Consider the following 25,989-nt stretch of genomic DNA (forward strand, 5'->3'; position numbering starts at 1 on the left):
TAGCACATGCTAGAAGGGGCCAGTGCTTTAGGTGTTGCTTGTGGGGTGCCTCTCCCCACAAAAGCCAATAGTTGAATTAGGAGGGATTAGCAAAATAAGAGAGGGCAAACTGCATCAGGGCTGCTGGACAGGCGGGGAAACTGAGGCATATGCACAGACTCAATGCACATTCCCTGTGCTGTCTAGCACATGCCTCTTGTTTAGGTGCTTTGTGCGTGGTGTCAGGTCCCAGTTGCACCCATTATTATTGCAGCCAGCATGGACATTTTCCCAGGAGATACTGGCTCTTGTTGCTTGGTCAGAAAAGGCTGGCAGGCCGGGATGCTGGGTTTTGGGCTGGTTTTGTGCATGGCTTCTCATGCTAATGGCCAGAGCTCGATGCCACAGGTGCTCTCAGGGGGAAGAAAAGGGGACTTTGCGCAAAGGCAGTGGTGTCTTGCATTCATGTGCTTTGAAGTTTTGTCATCCCAAACCCTGAGCTCCTAGCACTGAGCGTTCCCATTAGCTGGAAGGACCGTGCCCTTCCAAGCACCATCTATTTTTAGGAGGAGCTGTATTCTGGACAGTGTCCACCGCAGATGCTCTCTGCCTCCTCCTCTTGGCCCCTTGCCAGGGACACTGCTTGGGCTATCTGCTGGTGGGGCAGATCTTGCTGAGGCTCTGAGGGAGCAGAACGGAGGTGGCACTGTGCAGTCATGGGGACGCTTGGGGGGCTATCACTGCCCTGGGGGTGCTTGGGAGGGCCGGTGAGCTCGTGCTGCCCTTCACCTGAGCTGTTGGAAATGGCATTTAATTGTGCTGTTGCATTTAATTGCAGCTGGACGCGGTGCCGGCTTTACTGTGGGATAGGTAAGGGCACTGCCTGGGCCAGGTGGTACCCGGTGCCGGTGCCCGGTGCCGGTCCGTTCGCCAGGATGACACTAGGGGGCACGAGATCTGCTGGAATCCCTTTGTTGGGAATGGGGATGGAGGATGCAAAGCCGCTCTTGACCCTTCAAGCTTGTACATCATCCCCCTGCACGTTTTGTAGGAATCCAAGTGTTAAAACCCAAAGACTGCCCCGGGTTACTCATCCTGCGGCAAGGGCAGGACGTGGCTTTCCGGATGCTGCTCTGCTGGATCTGTGCGTTGCCAGCTGTGGGAGCAGCAGGAGTAAGGATGGGAGCGCTCAGCCGGAAACATCTCCAATGTGAGGAGGAGATGGACACAGCCAGGGAGTCTCCAGGGAATTTGGGAAATCCAGGAAAACACCTAGCATAGTTTTAATGCCTCTCCAGAGGCATTGTCCAGAGCAAGATTAAGTTAGATTCAGGGTTGGCTTTCAAGATGAAGCATGTTATGGTTTCATTTTCTGCTGGATGTTAAGTTTGTGTGATGTCTCCTTGGGGTCATGTTTTCCTAAAGCAGCAGAAACTTTAGAGAGTCTAATTTAATGAATGGTTCTGATCGATCTGAAACATGGTGGGTGTGCATGTGTATATATATATTATACATATGTGGCCATGTATATATCTGGGTAGGGTGCAAAGGATGTGTTTTTGAAGGTATGTTTATGTATCTCCACATACATTCAGCTGTAATATTGTCTTCTGTCCTTAAAATCTATTATTCCAGCTGTGAATGCATGTATGTATATTAAAACACTGTATACTGGAGTCTCTCTCTTGTTATAACAAACCTCACGAAAAGCAAATAAAGAGACATTGTTCTCATAGCAGGCTTGGAAGGACTCAATATTTATCTTCTATGAATTTTGATAGTTTTTGTTCAGCATGTTTGCAGTTATGATGGTGGGGGTTTTTTTGCCTATCTACTTAAGATTTTGTGCTAGTGGGAAACTAAAAACATTCAGATCGTTTCAGTTTATTCATTGCTTAATGAAAACAGAAATCAAGCTTGTGGATTGAAATGTGGATGCTTGATAACATTCTGGCATATAAATTTCTAAATGGTTAGGATTTTAATGCCTTCTGCCACCAGATACCAGGCTCCTTTGCTGGAGCGTTGCTTCTCACAAGCCCCCAGGCAATATTTTTAGTAGGACACTGACGCATCGCAAATACTCTTGTTCTCTTAGAAAAGGCTTTGCTGACTGTTGTTGAAAGTAGCACTAGGATGGCTAGAAATGACAGATCAGAGGAGAATGATGCTGCTGCGTCTGTGTTTGCTTTGTGGCTCTGATAGAGGGTTTGTGTCCAGCCATGCGGGTGCGTGCCTGTGCAGATGTGAGGGCACTTCCCCAGCTGGTTTCTGAGCCAGGGCTGAGGACCAGGAGTTTGTTTATTTTAAAATGCCTTGTGAAGTGGAGGGAGGTCCAGGAAGAAGTGCCGAGTCTACTTTTAAGTCAATTAGGGATCATATCTGAAGGTGCGACCTGGTTTGAAGAGGAAAGGGTGATTTGTCTGAAGGTGTTACCTAATTAGAGGGTATAGTCAGGGCTTTAATTAGCCATGACACCCTAAAGATGCCATCGAAGCCCTCCTGAGGCACTGCCGATCTGGTGGCATGGCTGTAAGATGTCTGAGTAGTGTGGCCATGCACGGCTGTGGCTGTCACCCTCCGCCTGGGTGGCAGCCTGGGTACCCGTGCTGGAGGAAGCTGTTTTCCCTCAGGTGACTTGTGATGCCCTCCAGGGCTACTGCCAGCACTGAAAGATGTTGATATGTTCCTAAAGTCCCAGAATGAAAGGAAAGCTGCAGCAGATGGAAGAATTAATACTAGTGCCCGTTATGTGGGAAATCTCCTCTCTCTTCTCCCTGCTCTCTCTTTCTGCTGTTCCCTGCTCAGTGGAGGCTGGAAGAGTTTGCAATAAACAATGCTGTAGTTGCGGCTGTGTTTGCAGCAGCTGGTGGAGGGATCATGACCCCTCTCTTAGCACTGCCTTACAGAGGGGATGTGGGATCAACTGAAATCTGGCTTGCCAGGACCTGGTTGCATTTAAATACTATGCAACACACCCTGTGAGGGGGGGAACTGACAGGGGAAGCAGCATGAGAAATGCTGGGTGAGGGGGAGAGGCTGCTGGGGAGGCTTTGCCCTAATGCTGGAAGTGACTTGCAGCCTGGCCTTGCTGATCCAAACCTGGGTGGTGGGGTGGTTGGTCCCCCTCCAAGAGGTGGGACTGGGTGCTGCTCTGGGGCTGCTCTCCCTAGTGCCTTTTATCCATCAAATCAACTGGTATTTATTGAGTCAGTTCACTCCTCCCCACAAGGAGAAGACAGTATGTGTTGCCCATTCCCACCAGTGATGCTAAAAGCCAATAGGAGCCAGGTGGAGCCAGGTAGTTGGCTGGAGGATGAGCATGGAGAGCAGGCCCCATTGTCATTCCCAGCATCAGTGAGCAAAAGCATCCTCTCCTCAGTGGTGGGGCACACAGCCCCTCCTGATAGTCAGAGCCTTCTGAATTGCTAGGGGGGTTTGAATCTGTCCTCTCACCACCCCAGTGTCCCCTGAGAGTGATGCTTACCTGTGGGAGTAGCAGTGGGTGGCTCAGACCTCCTTGGGAGGAAGGAGCTACGCTTATTCCTGTTTCCATGGGAAGAGAAAGGGATCCTTGGGGCAAGGTGGGGTCAGCTGCATGTTTCATCAGTGCTGTGAGCAGCCTTGCTTTGCACAAGGACTGGTGGTCAGCTTTGCTTTTGTAGGTAGTATCACAGGCCCTGTAAAACGACACACATCCAGGCACATCCCTGGGCTAGCAATTACTGAGGGATGCGCCTGCTTTTAATTACATGAGTGTTAAGAAAGTGAATGCATTTTGTTCACAAAGTTGCAGCCTGGTATTTTCCTTCTTCTAGTGGTCTTTGGTGGCTTTCCTAGTCTCTGGAGCATGGGTGAGAGACTGGATGTAGTAACCTATAGGCCCCTTCCACGGATCTGCAGGGCTGACCCACCTGGCTATCCCTATTCCATGCTATTGCCATGGCTTCCCAGTGCTGGGGGGGACATGGCCACTTTGCATTTTGGGGTGCCATGTTATAGGCAATGGATGGGGAGGTGGAGAAGGTAGCTGCTTTTTTGACTTCTTTGCTCCAGAAACAGCTTCTGTCAGGGTGACCGTGAAGGTGTCTTATTGCTATGTGTTTTGCAAATGCCCAGCAGCACAGCTATGGATAAGCCAGGCTGATCCCTGCCCAAATCCTGTGTAGGCACAGCAGCTATTACATGCTGCTTGGGATCATCTGTAAGAGGTGTAAAGTTCCCTTTGCTGGAGCTTTGCAAGCTGAGTAATGTGGAAGGAGGGATCTGTTGCTGCTGCCAGCGTGCTTGGAGAAGGCAAGCTGGGCTGGGTTTCTCAGGGCCAGGGATGAGTGTTCTCTTGTGAAATTAAACAGTATTACATATACTAAAACAAGCTTGTGTCTCCTTGCAATATAGGTACACTCTCTGCACCATGATCCTTTTGTCCATGGCCTTGGCCTAAAAAATGCTGATGATAATGAGGACACATCCTCTCCTGTGGGTAGAGCATGGTTATTGGATGTAAAGGACAGGCAGCATGTGCCAGACTTTGCCAAAGTGTGATTTATCCTCTGTGCATGTGAACTAAGGGTTTGAAAACTAAATACATTAAAAAGAAGGAAAGAGAACAAAATGCTGCTGCTGCTCTGAGATTTGATCAAAAAAAGCTCTGTCCAGTCCTCCAGGCTTCTCACTTAGCAAAGAGCTCTAGAAACAGCAACTTTTATAGCAACGGTGCACCCACAAATAACTATGGTTTTGGGGAGGGGATGCTTTTGTTCTGGATGAAATGCATTTTGGAATTTTTTGCTCCCAAAAGGGTGTGTTATTCTTGCTCCCTGAATATGAGGCCCTTGAAAGCCGCCTGGGATTGCTCAGCTCTGAAATCTTTGCCTAGCCTGTTCTCTTTCCCTAGCATGCTAAATGTCTGTATCTGTGGGAGTCTGTTTGATTTGGGAACCCGGCTGGGGGGGGCGGGGGGAGGAGGAGAAGTTGCACCAAACAGCAGGAACAGCAGTCACTGTTTTTCACAGCTCTCCCGCGCCACGGTTCGGAGCGGTTTCCTCTCGCCCCATACCCCGGACATGTGCAGGGCGGCCAATTCCCCACACATGTTGCACAGACACATTTCCGTGCTGGCTCTTTGTGCCTGCCTACCTATTTGCAGCTGGGGGAGCTGAAGCTGCTCTTTCTTGTGATTCATAAAAAAGTCTTTCTCTGGATGGAGTTGTCTGTGCTTTTATTGACCTGGTTCCGGGAACGACGGAGGCTTTTCCGTCTCCTGGATGCATGATTTCTGCAAGGGCTCTGGATCAGGGGCTGGCCTTTGCTGCTGGTGTGTTTCCAGTCCTCCTAACATGATTAGTTTGACAGGCCCATTGGGTATGTTGGCAAGTCTATTTTTTTTTTTTCATGCATGAAAGTAAGTACTGTGACGGGTCACAGAGCACCAGCTAATGCTGAAGTTTATGCAGGAGGGAGCACACTGGCTGAACAATATTTTTGGCCATGCCACCAATGTGCCATGCCACTCGACAGAAACCCCTTGCCCTTTTGATGGGACATTTCTGTATGTCCTAACTCCCAGAACATTCTGGGGGCTCCTCTTTTTGGCTGCATTTGGGGTATTTTGCCTGGAGAACGTGTAGCTTGGTCTCTGTGAAGCCCAGGTGTGGCAAGACATCCCAGGTGTGCACCTGGGGGGCTCCCAATGAAGGCATCCATCTTCTAGAAGTCCAGCAAGCTGCCATCAGCCATTTCCTATCCCTGCACCCTGGTTGCTGGGCTCCGGTTTGGTGTGTGTTGCCCTCTCCCAGCAATGCTGAGACACACCAAGTGCTTGGGTCCCATTTAGATGGGATGAGGACTGAGGGGGGATCATTGATGTTCTATATCACAACTCTGCACAGTGCTTTTTGCTGTATAGACACGTCTGCTGCACCCAGTCCTCTTTGCTTTGGGCCAGCAACTTTAGAATCACCTTAGCTTGCTCCTCTGCAAAGCGAAGGGTGAAGAGAAACTTCTCCGACAGCCATGGTGGGCCCTTGACTTCAAGGGCATGCAGCGTTTGTACTTCCTAGTTTTGGGACATCATCACCTGCAGTCAGGCCAGCAAGGCTGTTGTTTTCTAAGAAGGTCTGCCTTATGCACTAGGGAGAGCCAGTTAAGCGCTGATGGGCTTGTTATCTTCTCAGTGCTGCCAAAGGGAAGGAGAACATGATGTGACTTGCCCAGGTCAGAGCTGTCAATGGCAAAGGAAATGGGTTGATGATTTTGACTTTCCCTGTTATAATAAGGAATTGGGATGGTCTGACCTGTAGTTGGGTCTAGGACCCAAGCAAGAAGTTTGGCTTATTGCACATCTGCGTTCAGGCTTGGAGGGTTCCCCAAGGCTGCTTGCTATAGTACATTGCCAGGGTCAGCCTTTAACCTTGCCACGACCTGGGGTTGGAGGATGGCATCGTTGCTTACAAAGAGGGGAAACTGAAACCTGGAGTGGCTCTGGGATTTCCTTGAGGTCCCAGAGGCAGAGCTGGTGGCAGAAAACCAGATTTCTTATGTTGCTGACAGCTCATGCCAGCTGCGGGACACATTAGTAAATACTCTGCATAGACTAAAGCAGGGCATCCAGCCCTCTGTGTAGCGCTGTGTGCTTATCTGTCTGTCTCTAGTTCTGGCAGCCAAACCCCTGAGATGACATTTAAAGGCTTTACATTTATTCTCTCTTGCCAGTTCCAGATCACATTTGCTGAATTGTCAAGCTCAAGATGCTTTTCTCCTAAGTGCTGGCCCTGCAGCAGCTCACCCTGCTCCATCCCTGCCTTGGAGGAGTCCAGCTGGGTTCATCCTGCCTCTGCTGTCACTGGCAGTAACCCATGGGGGCTGGAACAGCTCAGCTGGTGGATGCGTGAAGAGAAACAGACTTCAGGTTCTTTTTCCCCTGTTGCTCAGGCCATGCTGAAATCTGTTGGCAGTAGATGTTCAAAAGCAGGAGATCCAGGGCTTGGTCTGGAAAAGAGGTGCTGGGATGAAGAGGGCAAAGGTAGGGACTTGCATACAAGCCCTTCCTCCTCCTTAAGCCTGCATCTGACCTAGGTCTGAGTGGTGAGTGTGCATGCAATGAGCTGGTGGGTTCTCAGCAGAGTTGCAGCAGGCTGGGTGTCTGCCTTGAGACAACCAGGACTAGTGATGCAATCAGTGGCTTGCCTGCTGGATTTCAGCAAGGAAGGCAAGCACTTGTCTGTGCGTGGTGAGTAAACTGCTGTCTCGTCCCCAGAGGCTGTCACTTTAATGCTTTGCCATGCTCTGCTGGCAGGGAGTGGCACAAGAGGATGCTCCTACTGCTGCTGTCTGCCTTGGGGACAAGCACAGACACGTGTCTCTAGCTAGAAGTTAGCTTGTAGAGCAGAGAAACCTCCCCAGAACATGCATTTGCAAGCTCTGGGATGTTATAGTCCCTCCCAAGCGGTTGCAACCTTCTGCCACCTTGTGAGCTGGGAGGAGAGGTTGCTGGGCTGAGCCCGTTTCCTGGCACAAGAACAGAGATGGTGTCACCTCTGCTCTGAGCAGTTGGTGCAGAGAGCCAGGGGTGGCTGCAGGCACTAGAGCTAGAGATGTCCCTTGGTCCTAGCCCCAGCAGCCAGCTCCATCTTTAGTCCTCAGACCACTTTTGAGGGCTTGGTGCAGCATGGTTTTAAATCTACCCCTTTGTCTTGTGCAAAACTGCTCCCTGACCAGGCCTGATGATAAAGTCTGTCGTGAGACAAATTTATTTCACTGGCTTTTGCCAGGTGCTCATCTCCCACTTCATGCCCACCAGACCCTGCACAGTGTCTGTTGAGAGCTGCCTGAGCACCGTGGCAGTTCAGAGGATACCACATAACTTAGGTGGGTGATGCTAGTTTCATCTGGCTGATGGCCCTCTTTTAGACCCAGCACCAGCCACCATGCCTGTGGATGACACCAAGCAACTGCTTGGCAGTAGAGACATGAACTGACCTGCACCTTGGCTTTTAAAGGCAGAGTCAGCACATGGGGACGGAGCAAGGATGTGACACAAGCAGTTAGTGTTGGCTTCAGCAACCAGAAGCCCGAGGATGCTCCTGTCACCCAGGTTAGGATATGGAGGAATTTAACTATCTTTCTAACTTCTTCCAGAAGTAGCTTGCATGCCTTAGCAACAGACAGCTTTCTAAAATTGAATGGAGGGGAGAAAAACAAAGGACCTCTCCTTTTGCTGAGTCCTGGCCAGTTAACCCTTTTAGCCATACTGTGCCCAGATGGTGTGACTGGGCTCCCTGGTACTCAGGATCATCCCTCTGAAGACACACGTGGGCCACAGTCATATTCACAAAGCAGCAAGGCAGCACCTCCTCTGTTCTGCAGATATGGGATCTGCCCTAGGTAGAGCGTCTGCCTTGGCAGTGCTTAGTTTCAAAGCCCTGCCTGCTCACTGTCCCCCCACAATTGCTGCCGTGGATATTAATTTTTCCCAGATTTCTGCTTCTCTTTGAATATCTCTGCTGTGGATCATTTTCCTTGCATGTGTTAGCTGGTATTTTCCCAAAGCTGAATCTTGTGCTATTTCCTGCCTGTCTTTCTAAGATTTCTGTCACTCCCTCTTCTGTTATGCCTAAACCCACCTTGGTCTGTGTTTCTTCTCACTTTGGAGGAGACTATTTGACCCTTTTGTTCTTGCAAAATTTTAGAAGGGAGGAATTGGCTGTTTAAAAGATGAGAAATCCTGCCCACCTGTGTCTTGCCTAGAACACCACAGGCCCCCCCCCCCCACCAGCTGGAGAAAAGCAGCTCCAGTCCCATGATAGGGTGGGAGGATAAATCAGGTGTTTTGAGGGTGGGGAGAGCTTTGTAGGAGGGGAAGGTCTGCAGGGCAGGGGCAGGCTGCTGGGGATGGCAGGAGTTTGTAAGGCCTGCAGGAGTTTGAAGTGCCTGGTTGCAGTGGTGAGTGGAGGTAAGTTGGGAGCTTCTGTACTAAGGAGGTCTGAAGGTAAGTGGAGTTAAATCTAGTTGATGGCTGGTCACAAGTGGTATTCCCCAGGGCTCCGTATTGGGGATGGTTCTGTTCAATGTCTTTATCAATGATCTGGATGAGGGGATCAAGTGCACCCTCACTAAGTTTGCAGGCAACACCAAGTTGTGCAGGAGTGTTGATCTGCTTGAGGGCAGGAAGGCCCTACAGAGGGATCTGGACAGGCTGGATCGATGGGCCAGGACCAACTGTATGAGGTTCAACAACGCCAAGTGCCAGGTCCTGCACTTGGGTCACAGCAACCCCATGCAACGCTACAGGCTTGGGGAGGGGTGGCTGGGGAGCTGCTCAGCAGAGACGGACCTGGGTGTGCTGGCTGACAGCTGGCTGAACATGAGCCAGCAGTGTGCCCAGGTGGCCAAGGAGGCCAACAGCATCCTGGCTTGTATCAGCAATAGTGTGGCCAGCAGGAGCAGGGCAGTGATTGTGCCCCTGTACTCGGCACTGGTGAGGCTGCACCTTGAATCCTGGGCTTGGTTTTGGGCTGCTCAATACACAAAGGACATCAAGGTGCTGGAGTGTGTCCAGAGAAGGGCGATGAAGCTGGCAAAGGGTCTGGAGAGCAGGTCTGATGAGGAGCAGCTGAGGGAGCTGGGGGGGGTTAGCCTGGAGAAGAGGAGGCTGAGGGGAGACCTTATCGCTCCCTACAGCTGCCTGAAAGGAGGTTGTAGTGAGGCGGGGCCCGGTCTCTTCTTCCTAGTAACAAGCGACAGGACGAGAGGAAATGGCCTCAAGTTGTGCCAGGGGAGGTTTATATTGGATATTAGGACAAATTTACTCACTGAAAGGGCTGTCAAGCATTGGAACACGTTGCTCAGGGAAGTGGTGGAGTCTCCATCTCTGCAGGTATTTAAAAGATGTGTAGATGTGCTGCTTAGGAACACAGTTTAGTGGTGAACTCGGCATTGTTAAGTTAGCAGTTGCACTCGATGATCTTAAAGGTCTTTTCCAGCCTAAATGATTCTATGACCAAGAAGCAATGAGGGTGTAAGGCTGAGGAGATGAGGCCACGCTGGATAAGAAGTGTGTCTTCTCTGTGTTGGTGCAACTGGGGTTTCATGTTGGGGGGTGGGGGAGGGGCATAAAACATAAGCAGCTTGTCCTTTAGCAGTGTTTTTCTGCAATTCTCTGTAACTTCCCAAGTGGAAACTTATTTTAGGCTTGAAGTTACCCCTATGCAATCTATTCCTCTAGCTATGTGTGATGCTGAATGTGAGGCTGTATGGGGAGTGTATAATAACTTTTTGTGGCTCCTTGTCTAGGACTTGCCTCCTTAATTGCTAGTTGTAGCTTTTATCTCTTCCAGCTGCTGCTCTTGCTGTTTGTCTCCCCTCAAGGAGAGGGGAATAGCAGTGAGTGGGACGGGATTACTGCAGACCCCTTGACCCCACTGTGTGCCCTGAGCTGGGGATGGAGCATCCCTAGTGTTGGGTCCTCTTGCTTTGCCCTAGTTCTCATGCATCTGGCCATCGATTTTGGAGAGGGTGGTTTGGAAGAGGTGGCTTTTCCCATCTGGAGCAATGAGCCCCTCTTATGCACTGTTTGTTGTTTTTTTTTTTTAGTCCTTGCCTTCCTTGAACCCTTCATCAAAGTAGAAGGACAATGCTGCTTTTCCCAAAGCCTGGTGCAAGGGGACCACCACCTCATACTGCAAGCTCAGGAGCCAGAGGGTGGCTTAAAACCTAAATGTATCAGCTGCTGCAGCTCTTGGCTTTTACAAAAATAAATCTTATGGAGGTAACTGTTCTTGCTGTGCAGTTCTCAGGGCAGGTTCTGCTGGGCTTCCACTGAGATAGCATTTGGCTAACACAGCCATACATGAGTGGAACAAGCCTGGAGCAGTATAGAAAATGATAAGGTAGGGTTATGATTTGCCTGTCTGATGCTGAAGCTTTGTGCATCATTTAGTGTATGTAGCAGGAGGTCAGTAGCCTCCTGATAATTTTCATTAGATTAGTTGGGCAGGATAATCACCTGGTCAGAAAAAACCAACTTGACACTGTCTGTTCAATAGTTGGGGTTTAACTGAAAATAAATAGTCTTGTAATTATGAGGACATTGTTGAGGTCAAGAGGCTCAAAGATTAACTTTTTTTTCCCTCTGGTATATTTACAGAGATTGTGAAATTCTTTGAGATTTTTCTTCTCTCTTAAATTCAAAATGAGAGCTTCAGAGCTCTTAAAGGAAATCCAACACTTCCACAGTAGTGGATGTGAGTGGTGTTCCAATAGCCAAGTGGTGCTTGTGTTCCCATGCAGCTGAGTGACCCCGTGCTAATAAGCAGGGTACTCACTAGCCATCTGGGAGTGCGTGCCGCCAATCTGAACAGACCTAACTGGGGCAGAGATGCTCTTCCTTCCTCATCTGTGCTAACTGTAGGATGGATCCACCCCAGAAGACCAGGCTGTGCATTGCTCCTGGCTAATGTAGCAGAGGTACCCCTCCTTGGGAGCAATCAGCCCAGCACAGGTGCCACCCAGCTGAAATGAAAGTGTGCATTAGCTCCTGGGGGGGCGCGGGGGGGCGTCTGAGAGGGGTTTTGCTGCTGTAGTTGGCTGCTGCTTTCAGAGAGCCCAGGAAGAAAGAGGTGGGAGTGAAGCTGATGCCCTAACCAGTACCAATGGGCTCTGCAAAGGGGACTCTGCTAAGGGAGCAAATAGGATATTGAAGCTTGGGTTGGGGCTTGTGCACTGCTAAAATGCCTGCCCTTCATCCTAGAAGTGGCTGTGCTTGCTATTTATCTTCCTCAATGGCATGCAAAAATAAAGCCTGGAGGGATCTGTGAAATCTATTAATCTGGCTGGCTGCAGGATTGTGCTTGCTGGGTGAGATCTGGACATGGCTTGCAGGTGCTCAGAGTAGCTTCAGAGCTGGTAGTGCCTGAAGTGATGGAGAGCTTTCTGTGTCCATGCTGAGTGCTGGGGTTCCTTGGCATTATGTTGCAATGGCAGGTAGCCTTGCTTTGAACGAAGCAGTGGTGTGGAATATATGGGGGAAGCTCTCAGCTGGCTGTCCTGAGCATAGCTGTGAGCCAGGAGAGCTGCTGGCTGTGCAGGGAGATTTCAAACCCAGTAACCTACAGCAGAAAAGGAAGTGTTTGCATGCTTATACCAGTTGTGCATGTCTCTACCATCGAAAAAGTACACTGCTGATGTGTGGAGACAAGCTAGTGCATTGAGCCCCTTGCTGCTTTTGGGTTTTTTGCCAGCCTAATGGCCCATAAGTGGGGATTCTTGTCAGTGTATCTGGTGGGGCTCGCACTCAGCCCATCTTCAGCAGGAACCTGCTGCTCTCGTTCCCTGTCGCAGGCTTTGATGGATGCCTGAGGGAGAGTGAGGGCATGGCTTGGCCTGATGTGCCAAGTGACTGATGGTGTGGTCTGATGACTGACGCCACGCGTCTGTGGCAGGCACACGGGTGCTCCTTGCTCTTCCTCTGCAGGAGATGGGAGGAGAGGGGGCTGCCTTGACAGCTTGTTTTGCAAGCAAAATGCCTCCAGGGCTGGGTTCTTTTTTTCTTTTTCTTTTTCCCTCCCCCACATCATCTCCCCCCTGCCTTTTTCTTTTTGCTTGACAGAAAAAGCATAACTCGTCTTTGTTTAATTGGTGCTTTGTGCCTGTCTCCTGCCAGAACTCAGCGGAGAGGGGGCTGGCGGGATCAAAACGGCTTGAAGTTGGGAAGCTGTTATACGTCTGGCTTGCCTGTTTGAAACAAAAAATCAACTTTATTTCTCCCCCTGCTCCCAGTTGTAAGCCAATTCCTTGTGCACCATAAAAGCAAAGCGGCAGATGCTGTTGTAAGCCCTCCTCAGAAGACACCCCGTCAGAGGAGCCCGACTGACATGGGGAGCACATGGCTGAGCGCCGGTGAGATGGCATGCCGCACACTTGACCTTCTTCCGAGCGTGGGGTTTGGAGCATCTAATTGGCATGTTCTTGTAAGGCTTCAGACTGTTTCATGACCTTACAAATAAGACCTGCCGGTGCCTGAAACACAAAACAAATACACTGTGGATCAAGTGGGGAAGTGTTTTGTACTCCATGGGCAGCGCTGCGGAGTGCTGGCAGCAGGATAAGCAGATATGGCTGCACAGCCTGTTTGGTGGTGCTTCAGACATAGCAGGGCACAAGCACGGTTAGAGCAGTGCCCCTGGCTCCCCAGGAGGGTCCCTTCAACCACCCTGTCTTAGTTTCCATCTCTGAACATCTGTGGTGAGGCCAGGTAACATCTCTTCGGGGGGGTGGCGTATCTGGGAGGGAGTCCATGCCCTTGTGCTGTCTTCAAGCTCTAACTGGCAGAAAACAGCACAGGGTTGCCTGCACTTTGAGACCTGCTGGAGCCTTTGCAGGCTGGGCTTGCCCTGGTCTTTGCACAGCAAAACCAGCCATATAGTTTGCTGCAACATATGACTGGTGCCTGGCTGAGTGCTCTTCCCTCTATGGGGCTCCAGCTGCTCTCCTGGACTTACAGAAGGGTCTTGGTGTCTTCTAGTGCTGCTTCTTCCAGCCCTGTCTGCTGGGGTGATTGGGTCAAGAGGCCTTCCTTGGGGCAGAGGGCATGGAGTAGGCATCCCCTTGAGGTCCCTTCCAGCTGGATCTGTCCCTGTGCAAGGGGACAGCAAGAAAGTCAGTTGCTTGGATTTTTTTGTCCCTACTGTGGAGTCTGAGGTGTTTCTGCCCTTCCCCAGCCAGAGGCAGGGGAAGGCAGCAACTTGCAGCTTGTTCTGGTTTGGGGACATGGCCTAGCCCTGCTGTGTCCTGCTTCTAGCTCTCTGCCTTGCACAAACATAGGTAGCTTTTGGTGCAAGACCAGCCCTGGCACATGTGGGGCAGAGGAAACAGAGGTGATTGTGAGTGGCTTCACAGCAGTTCCTTGGTCACCTCTGAGGCATCAGAGCAAAGCTGGTGCTCGGGCAATGCTTCTGTAGGAGTTTCTCGAGCTCCTTCTCTGGGTGATAGGAGCAAAGCATAAAGTGGCTTGCCTGTGAACATTAGGCTGTTCTGTGGGCTTCTTGAGAAGCTTTGCTATAGGTGGTGGGCAGTGTTTTCCTTTGGTGGGAAGGGGCTTGGAGGAGTATGCAAAGAGAGGAGTATTTGCAACTGGAGGTTGGGTAGATCCGAGTGCAGCCAATTTGGCCAAGGAAAGGCAGCAGCAATGACGGGCATGTGAGAAAGTGGCCTGGAGGAGCTGGGTGCAGCTGGAGGGGTGTTACAGTTGATGTCATTGGCCCAGGGAGGTACCATGGTGAGCAGGTGATGGTCAGGAGGGCAGAATAGTTGCTGTGGAGGCATCTGGAAAGAGAAATGGGAAATTGGCTTGTGCTGGGCTGAATTTGAAGTGACAGCCAGGTCTCCATGAGGATATGTCAGAGTGATACTGCTACAGCTTACTTTGCACAGCCACCAAAGGGCTGCAAGTGGGGTCTCCTTAATGTTTGGTATATGTTTGCTTACAGAGGAGAGGGGAAGGGGCTGCAGCTGAGTTCTGGCTGGACTGATGCAAATCCAGAGTCACTTTACTGTCTGTGGTGAATGGTGCTGCTACAATGATCTTACCCCACTCATGGACAGTGCTGGATGTCCAGAAGTAGAGGTATTTGAGGGAAGCAGACCCTTGGGGCTTGTTCCTTATTATATTTTATATGGGAGCTTTGGACCATCTTATGGAGGGAAGAAAAAACAAATAGCAGCTCCATCACAGTAAAATCTGATTTGCCAAACCATCTTGTCCAGACTGCCTGCACTCTGCATGTAGGATTTTTCTTCACTTTTTTGGGACTGTTCCAGGCATCCTCCCTCAGGGGTGGTCTCTTTCTCCTATCCACAGCCCTTCTTGCAGCCACCCAGAGCCTTCCCCGGCTTGTTCTCCCCTCTGGGCTGAGCAAGGCATTGATGCTCTGGATATGTCTTGCTTCTGAATTTGCAGAATTTATTCAGCAAATCAGTATTTCAGACCCTCCCCAGAGCTGACTGTATCAGTCTGCAAGGGTGGGAGAAGTAGCCACTCTTGTGGGCCACTTCCATTTTTAGCTTCAGGTCTGCAGTTGCAGGGCTCCCACCCCACCATGCTGACAGCTGTGGTTGCTCTCCTTGGGGATGTCTGGAGGAGAGCAGGGCAGGGTGCTTTAACCTGGTAGTTAAAGGGGTAATGCGATGAGTCTTTTCTGCTTTTCCTTCTGACCCTCCTCCTACTTGTGCTTTAGTTATTGTGTTCTTGTCAGTGGAAAATAACTGGTATATACCTATTCTTAAGTTCCTGAGGAGTCTTAACCTTATTTCTAGGCTGGAAATACCATACTACATAGGGCAGAAATTGAGGGCTGCAGTAATTCCAGCATTGCGCTGTAGCTTCTGGGAGCAGCTGACTGCTTCCTTGGGACAGATGATTGGTTGGTATCTCCTCGATATGCCATATGTGTGATGGACAGTGGCTCCTTGGCTATATGGACAAAGGAGGGTGGGGAGGAGTGATGGCTTCCAGCAAAGGAGGTTTGGTTGGGGGCTTTGTGCACCACTCCTTGCCCTGGGGACCAACTGTCTGCTCCTTCAGGTTGATGATAGGTCAGCCTGCTGCAAGCTCTTGATATTTGTGTCCTTCCAGGTGTAGAAGGTGCAGGGGGCAGAGGAGGGAATGGCCCCTTCCTGCATCCCTTTTCCCCATCAGTGGGATTCAAAGCTGGGCTGGGAGTCTTGCTTGGAGAGGTGAGTAGGGAGCTCTAATTGCCCCTCTTCCCAAGGCTCCTGTGTGTGTTAACGACCTGTAATGGGATGGGTTGTGTTAGCCTATTAAGCCCCAATGGGGTTCCTTGTCGACTTAAAAGTGTGAGGAATTTCACTCAACCATGTTAAAACATTTCCACCCCCTTTAATAGCTTCATGCATTGATTTAACCCTATGGCAGCTGGGGTTGTTTGCTGGGAAAAACCATCTGGCTCTTCCCCAGCCTCCTGTCCTGCCTTCACGCAGCTACTTTGGCCAATGTCTGCATTTTGATGGGATCTTATTAGCAGGAGGACTGCTCTAGGTCTTGCCTTTGCAGTCCTCCCCATGGCTGGCTTGACAGAGCTGGTGTGGGAAGCAATTTTCCTTACATTGTGCTGAGTGTAGTCTTGCTTTGCTGCTTTTAATGAGAGTAATTTTGCCCTGGCTTGTATCAGCCACAGCCCACCTGTGCTGCCAATTACACTGGCGGATTTGGTGTGACCTGCAAAGCTGGGATCAGGGTGTCCGAGGTTTAAGTGTTTCTGAGCTGCAAGGTGTGAAAAATCTCACCAGTGTTGAAACAGAGGGGTGGGGGAGCAGCTTTCTGGGTTATGAAAGACCTAAGGACATGCTGGTATCAGGTGCTGTTGATCCCTGGGGAATTTAGAGAATCAAGGGCTTGCTAATTGGAGGCATGTTGCCAGCATGTTGGGAAAGAAATTCTCCTTAATCACAGGCTATGTGCTCTAATTTTTTTTTTTTTGTTATTGAATTAGTTATATGTGTATTGTAACACCTTGGTGCCTGGGTAGGCTGGGAAGGCTATTTGGGTGGACATTAAATGTTTGCCTGTATGCAAATACACTGACAGGCTTCTGTGGGAACCAGGGTGGTGGTTCTGCTACATAAATACGATACATCTGTCACGCACTTCCCATTTCTGGAGAAGCTGGCATGCAGGCTGGCAGGTGCCTTGCTCACGCTGACCCAAGCACTGTCCAAGATGAGTTCTCTACAGTATCCATGTAGCCATGACTTCCTTCTGGCTGGTGGCTGATGATCAAATTTGTTCCTGCCTCTTTGTAATAACTGTTGTTATTGTCACGGCTTCAGTCATTGCAGGGCAGGTTTGAAGGAGAATATTGGCTGAACTGGTGTTAGTCTGTGTCTTTTGGGGCCCCAGGCAAAAGATGGCCGTGTAAAAATCAGGGTAGCTGAGTGATTGCAACTCCAGTGAGCTCTGTCCTAGGGCTTGATGCCTCTGCTGATATTTCTGCACCACCAGCACCCCTGCGTGCAAATATACTGATATTTGAGGCATGCACTTAGTTTTGTGTGGTTCAGGATGCTCTGCTAGGGCCTAGCATCTGAGAGCTGGGAGAAGACACAATATTCTGGAGGCTGGATGGGCACTGCAGTGACTTGGTGGGTGCTGTGGTCCTGCCTTGGTGCAGAGCAGGAGGCACTGCCTGTGGGGACAGTGATCTCTGGCAGCATGGCTGCATGTAGGATGACTTACAGTGATAACAACTGGTGTCACCTCATTCTGTTGAGGTTGCTGGTGTGGGGAGCAGCTTGTTTTGTTGCTAGCAAGCAGTGCTCAATAGGCTGCTTGTGAGGATATTTGGTGAATTTTGGGGAGGGAAGCTGTGCTGGCTCTTGCCCTGTGTACAAGTCAGCTGTTTCCTTAGTGTGTCATTCAAAAGTGCTATGCTCTGTACTAATAGCTCTGCATTAGGTGCAAGGACTAGGGCTGCAAACTTTCAAGATAGGGCAAGGGGAAGGCGAGCTACAAATGAATGAGGCTGTGTTCATAGGCTCCATCCTCAAACCTGGGGGGTGGGGGGGTGGGAATTGGTGCACTTTGAAAAAATGTGAAGATGCTGTTGATAAAACGAAGGCTAGCTTCTATTTCAAAGGCTTAGATGTTATCTGGACACCCTGGCATACCCTGGCCTGGGTCTGCTCTTTCTTGGCAAAGATATTCTTCTAAATGGACATGCTGGCCAGGGTGACCTTCTGTGTCTGGCTGTTGGAGGAAATGTGCTGAGCCAAAACAAGCGTTTTCAGAGCTGAGCTCTCAGGCTTGGGGTCTGTTGGTCTCCCTGCTGAGATGCTGGGGTTGGCAGCCGGGCTGCAGTTCTTCTCAAGTGCCTGGGCTTGCTCCCAACCCAGGCCCATCAGACCACTTGTGATATGAGCTTGCTTCTGACTCTGAAGGTCAAATGGCTTGCAGCAGGGTGACAAAGGAGCCCTTGATCTGAAAGCGAGATTGTTCTTGTGCCTCGCCCCAGGAGGGGTCTTGTGGGCTGGGATGCATGCTGGCTGAAAGGAATGCTTAAAATGTTCTTTCTTTGCTCCTGTCAAAAGCCCTTGCAAATGTGAATCAAAATATCTGCCCCAGTGCTTTCCTGCTGCATGCTTCAGGCTGGCTTATTCCCTGAGAATGGCTTGATCAGTACAGCCAAATGTACTGGGGTCTTGTCCCTGACAGCGGACAGTAGTGGGCATGCAAGGAAAGGCATAAGAACAGGGTGAGCATGCACTGGCATAGCTCCAGCCTTTGGCAGTCTGTGGCTCAAATGTCTTAAGCCAGAAGTGAAGAGGCTTGTTTTGGTTGGGTTTTTTTTCTTTTTTTTTTTTCTCCCCTTTACTGTGAATTTGTCCAAGTACATAGATTCAAGACAGCAAGTCTTGATCATCTGCAGCATTTTCCAGCTGGTAGTCCCCCAGCTCTGCTACACCTCTTGTGAAGAGCTGGTCCTTTCTGTGTTAGGGACCTGCAGTCTGCTGCTGTTCTGTTTTGTGCTGTCAAAGGCTGAGCGGAAGACTCATGCCTCGCACTCCACCAGTTCAAAGCCTATGCCTGTGTATCTCCAGCCCTGTAGCTGCAAGGTATCCTTCAGCAAGACTCTGCTATGAGGAGTCTTGCATGATGCTGTGAATCTCAGCCTCACACTGCATCCCTTCTCTGCCTGGCTGTGCCTTGTCAGGTGTCTCCAGGCATGTGTTTTGTGCTGTGCCATAGATGTCCAGTTGCACATCTCGAGTGCTGGTGTGTGACATCTGAGAGATCAGCTTGTTTCTGCAGGGAGGTAGTGGGTGCAGCCGTGCGTAAGTTGCTCCTGGGGCCCCATGTGCACACGCCAGGCTGTTGCGCTGCAGTCATGAGGCACATCCCAGCTGCATCTCACTGGGATTTTCCCCAGCTCTTTGTGGAGCTTTGTTCAATTATGTTTTGGCAATAAAGCAACTGAGGGCTCTCATATTGGGCAAGTAAGATGTCAACATCCTAGCCTGAAAAATACCCCATAAATGTCTCTATACAACTTTAGGTTAAAAAAGAAAAGCTGCAAACTGGCAGCACACATTCTGGTGAGCCTTTGGCAGTACCCTTTCGATCATGAGGAAAAGGGGTTGGGGTGACTTCTGCGTTGCAGGAGGTTGTGCTGGGGCTGGAGGGAGGCTGTGATCACTAGATTGATCATCTAGTCTTAATCCATTGGTGATAGTATGTTAATTACTGCCTTCGTGTGTTAAACAAGGCACTTACACCAGGGGGACCTGTCATACCCTTAACTTCTTGCAAGATGTCCTGATGGTGACTATCATTCCTGTCACACAAGCTGTAAATTGAAGGCAGAGTGCATGTCCCAGGAAGGCAACGAGTCTATTTTATGTGTGTCAAAGGGCTTGCCAGTTCAAGCAGTGTGGCCCATATTCCATTTTGTAGCTTGACTTGCAAGCTTCCTGCTCTGCTCCTGCTGCAACTGTGGCTTTCTACCATCTGCCTGCCCTTGAGCTGCAGACATGGCTCTTGGCTGGAGCAGTGATGTGCAAGGATGTTTGCAGGGAAGGGACGAGCTGCCTTCTGCCAGGGGGGGAAGCACCAGCAGGAAAGATGCTGGGAGCTCCCAGCTGCACCGTGTGCCTGTTGTGCTTTGCTGGGAGTGATGCTCAGGCAGATGGGAGCGTTTTGGTCTTGCTCTGCAGCTGCTCTAGGCCTGTACTGCTGAGCTGCAGGCAGAAGGCTGTTTGCAGTCTCTTGCTCCCTGTGTAGATAGATAATGGCAGGCTTGCTTGGTGCTTTTGGGTTTGGATAAGCCTCACCTGGGTTTAGCCCTTAGATGTGGTGGGTTGCAGCCCTGGTAGCATTTGCCTGAATGCCTGGTTAACTGAAAGCTGAGTGGTTGTAGGTTTTTGCTTAGGAAAAAATTAAGTACCTGCTGGCTCGTGTCCCCCTGGGTGAGGCAGAGTCTGAGCAGCCAGACTGCAGCCAGTGGAAAGCATGTTACCTGAATGCCATTAAGTCTCGCACGTTGCTATTACAGCTGGCTGTGAAGCGCTTGGGGGATTTCTCTGCTTTCCTCCATGCAAGTGTAATACAAAATCTAATCTACTTAAGATGCAGGTCTCCATCCACTCCCTCCACCCTGCAACTCTGGGTCATGGATGGTTGCTTAAAAATCACAGCACTCTGTTTGCCTTGAACTGAAGGAGGCTGTGTGACCTGAAGCCTCTGACCAAGAGATGCTGCACATCCAGGTGAGGTTCGATTGTGTTCTTTTTTTTTATCCTCTTGTTCCTTGTACCCTCCCTTTGAAACGCTCTGAGCTATTTAGGGAGTGGATGGTCAGGAGGCTGGCAAGGATGGAAGGACGAGGGCGAACTGTCACTTGGTGTGGGTCCAGAGTACCTGAGGAGCTTGTGCAAGGCTGCCCAGGCATTCCTGCTGGTGGAGATTGAAGTGTCTGAGCTGTTGGCAGCTGATGGACAGCCCCACTGTGGCCCCCTCCCTGAATCTGCTGGCCCAAGTGCTCTTCCCTGGGGAACAGCAACCTGCCAAAAGGCACTTCTCACTTTCCTTTCTGTTGTTCCCACTGGTGATTCAGATGTAAAGCTGCCAGGTTTCTCCAGCACCTTCCAGCTCCTGGGGGACAGGCATAGCTAAGCCCACCCAGTGCTATCTGCAGTCCCTGAGGGTTGAGGAGCATAGCAAAGAAATGGCACAGACTGCAAGGGAGCTGGCTGCTATGCTTTGCTCTTCTCTTAAACAGATCGTGAAGTTGATGAGCAACCCGGGAAGGTTCCCTGTGCCCAGGAGCAGGAGTGTCATGACAATGCAGGGAGCAGAGAAGGTCGGAAAGTGGACTGGGAGGTCAGGGCTCAAATCCAGCCAAGCTTAGTGTCACCCTTTTCAGTCCCCAGGTGATTTGCAGGAGGGTATTTTGTGGTGTGATCAGTGCAGTGGGGGCTACTGTGATCCCTCTAACAGGATGCTTTCAGAGACACTTAAGAACTAGGTTTCTGACCCCAGATACAGAGCTTGGTGCCCTGTTGTGTCTCTGCTGGGGTGAGGACAGTCTGGCAATAGGTTACCTTATGGCAGAGCGTGAAGTGGGTTTCTCTGAAATGCTGCGGAAGGAAATCTCCCTTCCTGTTTGTTTCTAAATCCTCTTCTAATGAGATGGATTAGGATGATTGTCACTGATTGTCAGCATGGCAGCACTGTGAGTGTCCAGATAACTTCAACTTTTTTCTCTTAAGCAATGGAAAGTACCAGCAAAAAGTCTGTTTTCAGGAAATGAATTAAAAACCCCAATTGTCTGATTTTTTTTTTCTTCAAAGCTGGTTGTTTCTCATCTGACCTTTGCCTGTTCAAGAGCAGGACCTCAGGTGCGACAAGCTCCTGTTTTGGTGCTCAAATACAGAAGGACACTTTGTCCTGCTGTTAAGGCCAGAGTGCATATATATTGCCCGTGACCCTGTCACATCAGGTAAGCGATGGGAGTTTTAAGGCCCCCTTGGTTATAAGATATCTTTCTTTCCTGTTCTTGCTGTGGCCATGACAATCTGAGCCTTCAGGACAGCATTCCTTGACTTTTAAGTGTCACCTCATCTCTTCTGACAAACATCCATGGGCTGGTTTGTGAAGTGTTGCAACATTTTTCTGCTTACAAACTTGCTCTCTCCTACAGCTGCTTGTGTGCACAAGTGCTGCTATATGGGTGAGAGGTTTTGCCTTTGCAGCTGTGCTTGGGCTGCTCTGTGATGCCTTCAGTCGGGTTGAGAAGTACTGGTCTGGGGAGCTCTATGCTGGTGCATGGGGCTAGGAAGGGAGAGCGGCACCTGGAAAACATCCCCTTGTAGCATGGGTTGTATTTCTTTCTTCTTGTGTCAGTCAGTAATGCCTGACAGAGCTCATCATGCTTGGGAGAAGTTTGTCCCTGCCTTACTAGCTTTGAGCCCTTCTAATATACTTCCACAGGCATTTATTTCTGTGCTTTCTCCAGAGCTGTCAGGAGCTTGGAGCACAAAACTCTTCAGAATTGAATGCTCTTGTGTTATCATTTGGAAATACATGAGGGGAAAAAGATTTTTGTGGGGGATGATAATGACACCGTTGTGGCTGAGGCCAATAAAACATCAAGCTGCCTTTTCTGGGGTGCCTGTGGCTCACACTGTGAGTATGAAGCTGAAGCCTTTCTTTCAGGGAAGGATCTTGTGGTTGGTCACATCTTCTAGCAGTACCTGCAACCACCAGCCTCCTGTGGTAGTTAATCATCCTGGATGATGAATCTTTCCCTGATTCAGGCATTTCATACTAGCGTTATTTCTCTCGTAGAGGAAGCTGTGGAGAAAAGGGAAAGGGGTTTCTTCTGCGCCCCACCCCCAAACTCAGTCCCTTAGTGTTGAAGCATCCCGAAGCTCTTAATACCTTGGATGCGCTCATGCTGAGGATTGCAAGCAGTGGCATGGAGGCATCCATCTTTGCCCTTGGCCACTCCTAGAAGCCCAGCTGTGGCAGAGTCCAGCTTCGGACTGGTATCCCACTTGCCGTCTGAGCTGTGCTGCTGGCCAGCAGGCTCCAAAGCTGGTGACCCATCAGGGTGCAGTGCAGGAGCTTCTCTTGGCACTTGCTCCCATGCATTTGGCTGCAAGCCCTGTGGTGTCTGCCATCTTTGCCTGGAGGGGACAGGCGTGCTGAGGGTTTGATCTTGCCAGTTGCTGGCAATAGCTCATTTTAATTTCTGTAATGGACCTGGTTCCTGCAGAGATGGTCCAGAGAGAGATAAATCACAAGGCTTGCAGAAGAGGGGTGGGGGCACCAGGTGAAGGAAGAGCCCATCTAGTTCCCACCCAGTTTCTTTCTCTGTCTCCTGTCTTTGCCAAGGCAGACCTGCTTCCTGCAGCACTGGAAGCTCTCCAGTATCCTATAGTTTACCAGGCTGGAGATCGTAAAATCACACTTGGAAGATGCTGAACCAGTTTCCTGACCCTGATGGGAGTGGGGAGGGAAGAAGAGGAGCAAGAAGGGCTTAAAAGGGGATGGAGCTGAGGCTTGAGTGAGTGGGAGATGATTTCTGGGTAAGGGTGAATATTAAGCAAGCAGGAGCCAGGCTCGGCATGCAACAAGGCTGTTTGGAAGGAAGCTGGTGTATTGCTGCAGCGTGTCACTGCTGTTTCTCAGTGTTCTTTCCCCACCTGTCCCAAATGCTCAGCATTTGGCACAGGGACTGCAGGAGCTGGCTTGGAGGTGAGTGATCGTTCCAGATCTGTGCATCCCACCATCCAGCAGAGGAAAACACTGCTGGGGGTAGTCTTGAATGCAGCTACCCTGTGTCCAGGTTGACCAGACCTCTGCTGCTTCCATGACTGAGGCTAATGCTATAAAGTGCTGTCTAGTTTTAGCATGTGGGCTGTGTGTGGGTTCTATTCTGGATCTTCTCTTCAGGGCTCTTCTGGAAAAAGGGACCTAGAATACGCTGCCAAAAGAAATGGTCTTCCTACTTAGCTACTTTTTTCTGCACGTCTGCTAATGCCTCTGTCTCTACCCAACTTCCAGCATTGTGGAGCACAGGGACTTTTTGTAGTCAGCTGGTGAAATGTGGTCCCCGAACACCTTTTTGAAGATCCTCTGAGTGAGGGGGAGCTCTTAGATGCCAGGGGTGGGACAGTGAGTGACCTGGGAACCACATGGCTATCCAGTCACCTCCTGGGAGGCTCCAGCGAGCCATGGCAGCAGGGTAAACGCAGCCAAAGCTTAGCAGCAGAGAAGAGCTCCCTTTTGCTCATGCAATGGCAAAAAAAACCCCAAACCAAACCACACACACCAGAAAAAAAAAAAAAAACAACCAAAAAGAACAAACACAGAGCTTAAGAAAATGGCTGAAGAAGGAAAACTTTTGCCTTTTCCAAGTCCTCTTTTTCTCAGACTGACCAGCAAGGTACTGTTGCCCAGGTGAGGAGGCAACCTGGAGGGTGGCAGGGCAAAACCCACGCAAGTCAATGGGCAGATGGGAATTGGGCTCTGTCTCTGGTGCCCCAGCTCAGCACTGCCCAGATAAATCCACTCTCCTGCATAAGCTCTAGGAGGCAGTTTGGGTTGCACAGATGACCCTGGGCCTTTGATGTCCTGGCTTGAGTACAAGCCCATGTGTCTCTAGCTGCAGGTCCTTCAGGAACTATTAAGTGGCTTGACTTGGTTTGTAGCATTCTCAGCAGCGCGTCTGCCCCTTGTCCCGGTGCCACAGTCTTTCCTGTTTGCTTGGAGCTGATGGAGACCAGAATGAGCCTCATAGCTTGTAATGAGCATGGATAATAGGGATCAGAAGTGCTCTGGGAAATGATGTTTTCCTTCAATTATCTGTGCTTGTTACTTGTGGCAAGGGGAGGAAGTGCCCTTGAAGGTGAAGGGTGGGTAGAGTTCATAGAAAACCAAAACAGCCTTTTCTTGGCTGGTGCTTCAAGTCTGATTCCCTTCCTTCCTACTCAAACAGACATTTCTTTGCACTGATGCCTGAAAGCCATGCTTGTGCAAAGATGTTTGAGCTGGGTTGCTTCAACCTCCGCTAGTCCCGCAGAAATGGTTGCAGATTAGCACATCGGGCAGTGGAGAAGGAGCACACAGCACGGTCTGCTCTGTGGCCTGCAACTAGTTGCCTTCCTCTCTCTGGACCTGTGGGTTTTTTCCCCCCACCTGCTGTGTCTGCGTAGGCCGTAAATCTTTCCAGGCAGGGCCTCTTGCTGTGCACACAGTGTTGGAGCTGCTGTCTCAGCTGGAGACTGTGGGCATGCTGCAGAGACAAGAGTGCAAACGAATGGTGAGTACAAGATGGCTTGGCACTGCCCCGGCTGATGCAGTGAGCCTGGGGGGCTGCTGTTGAGGTGATGGCATTGCAAGTAGGCAGAAGTCTGGGGACCAAAGGATTTGTATTGGTCCTAGCTGCTTCAGGAGAGCATGGTAGGAAGGCTGTGATGCAACAGTGAAGGACTGTTGTGGGGTAAGAAATCCCCAAGGCAGGATTCTTGCTGGGAAGGTGTGGGCAGCTTTGTGTTCCCAGGATACCTTGCCCGTTGCATTTTTAGGTCAGTGATTCAGCACCTGAGGAAACTGAAGTAGAAAGTGGACATAAAAATGACAGGCTCTGGGAGGTGTAAAGTGGCCCTGCAGGACTTCATCAGGGAAAGAACCAGGAAAGGAAGAAATTCAGGAGACAAAATGCAGCAGTGAAGGGTGTAAAACAGAGAAAAACGGAAGTGTGCTCATATATGGTTTTCTAGAGGGACTGGGAGGAGTGGTCAAGCTATTAAAAACTTTTAATTCTGCAGGGATGCTGCTAGATACCAGAGAGGAGTGTGGAACTTGGTGAATGCAATGGGATGAAACTTTAAGTTACAGTGTCGAGGTGTCTGAGCTGTATGATCTCAGCTCTTCCAGATGGTGACGGAAGGAGGGAGGGGGCTTTTTCACAGTACTGCCAGGGTGAAGTAAATACAAGGGAGACAACAGGTCTACTAAATAGAACTGGTTTCTCACCAATTTCTTTTCCCTTCTCAAATGACTGAGATCCTCACTTCACCTGTCTTCAGCAAGAGTAAAGAAGCCCAAAGGTGTGGGGGAGACTCGGAGCAAAAGACAACTGTACAGAAATAGCTATTAAGAAAAGCTTCAGGGTACTTTGCAAGCATCTCCAATGCTTGGCTAACCTCAGTAAATACTCTTTACAGCATTTGGGGAATTAGTGATTGAATGTAAATAACTGGTGTCCCTTTGCTTTAAAAAAAAAACAACCAAAAACAAACAAAAAAAAAAACAACCAAAAAAACCCAAAACCAAACAAAAAAAACACAAAACCAAGAAGGGAGCCTGGTGCCAGGGGTGTTTCCAGTGCAGGGTGGGTACCAGACTGAGCGACAAGATGGGCTCCCAGTCAGTTGTTCCTGTGCATGCAGGAAGCTGTGTGATGTCTCTACTCTCTCTGCTTGCAGCTGACT

General features: G+C 50.1%; 1 protein-coding gene across 3 annotated transcripts in view; it reads left to right on the forward strand.

Annotated features, from left to right (window-relative positions):
* The window catches only part of CNTFR (ciliary neurotrophic factor receptor), a 213,182-nt gene that overhangs the window by 3,180 nt on the left and 184,013 nt on the right, over positions 1-25,989 (forward strand). Inside the window, exon 1 of one of the 3 annotated variants that reach the window (XM_064438190.1) lies at positions 9,775-9,856. The exons of the other annotated variants lie outside the window; for them this stretch is intronic. The gene's annotated coding sequence lies outside the window, so the exon portion shown is untranslated. Of the gene's footprint in view, positions 1-9,774; positions 9,857-25,989 lie in introns of those variants that run through there. 3 annotated transcript variants of the gene reach the window in all.

This window comes from Phalacrocorax carbo, chromosome Z, assembly GCF_963921805.1.
Source record: "Phalacrocorax carbo chromosome Z, bPhaCar2.1, whole genome shotgun sequence".
In the NCBI taxonomy this organism is placed as follows: Eukaryota; Metazoa; Chordata; class Aves; order Suliformes; family Phalacrocoracidae; genus Phalacrocorax; species Phalacrocorax carbo.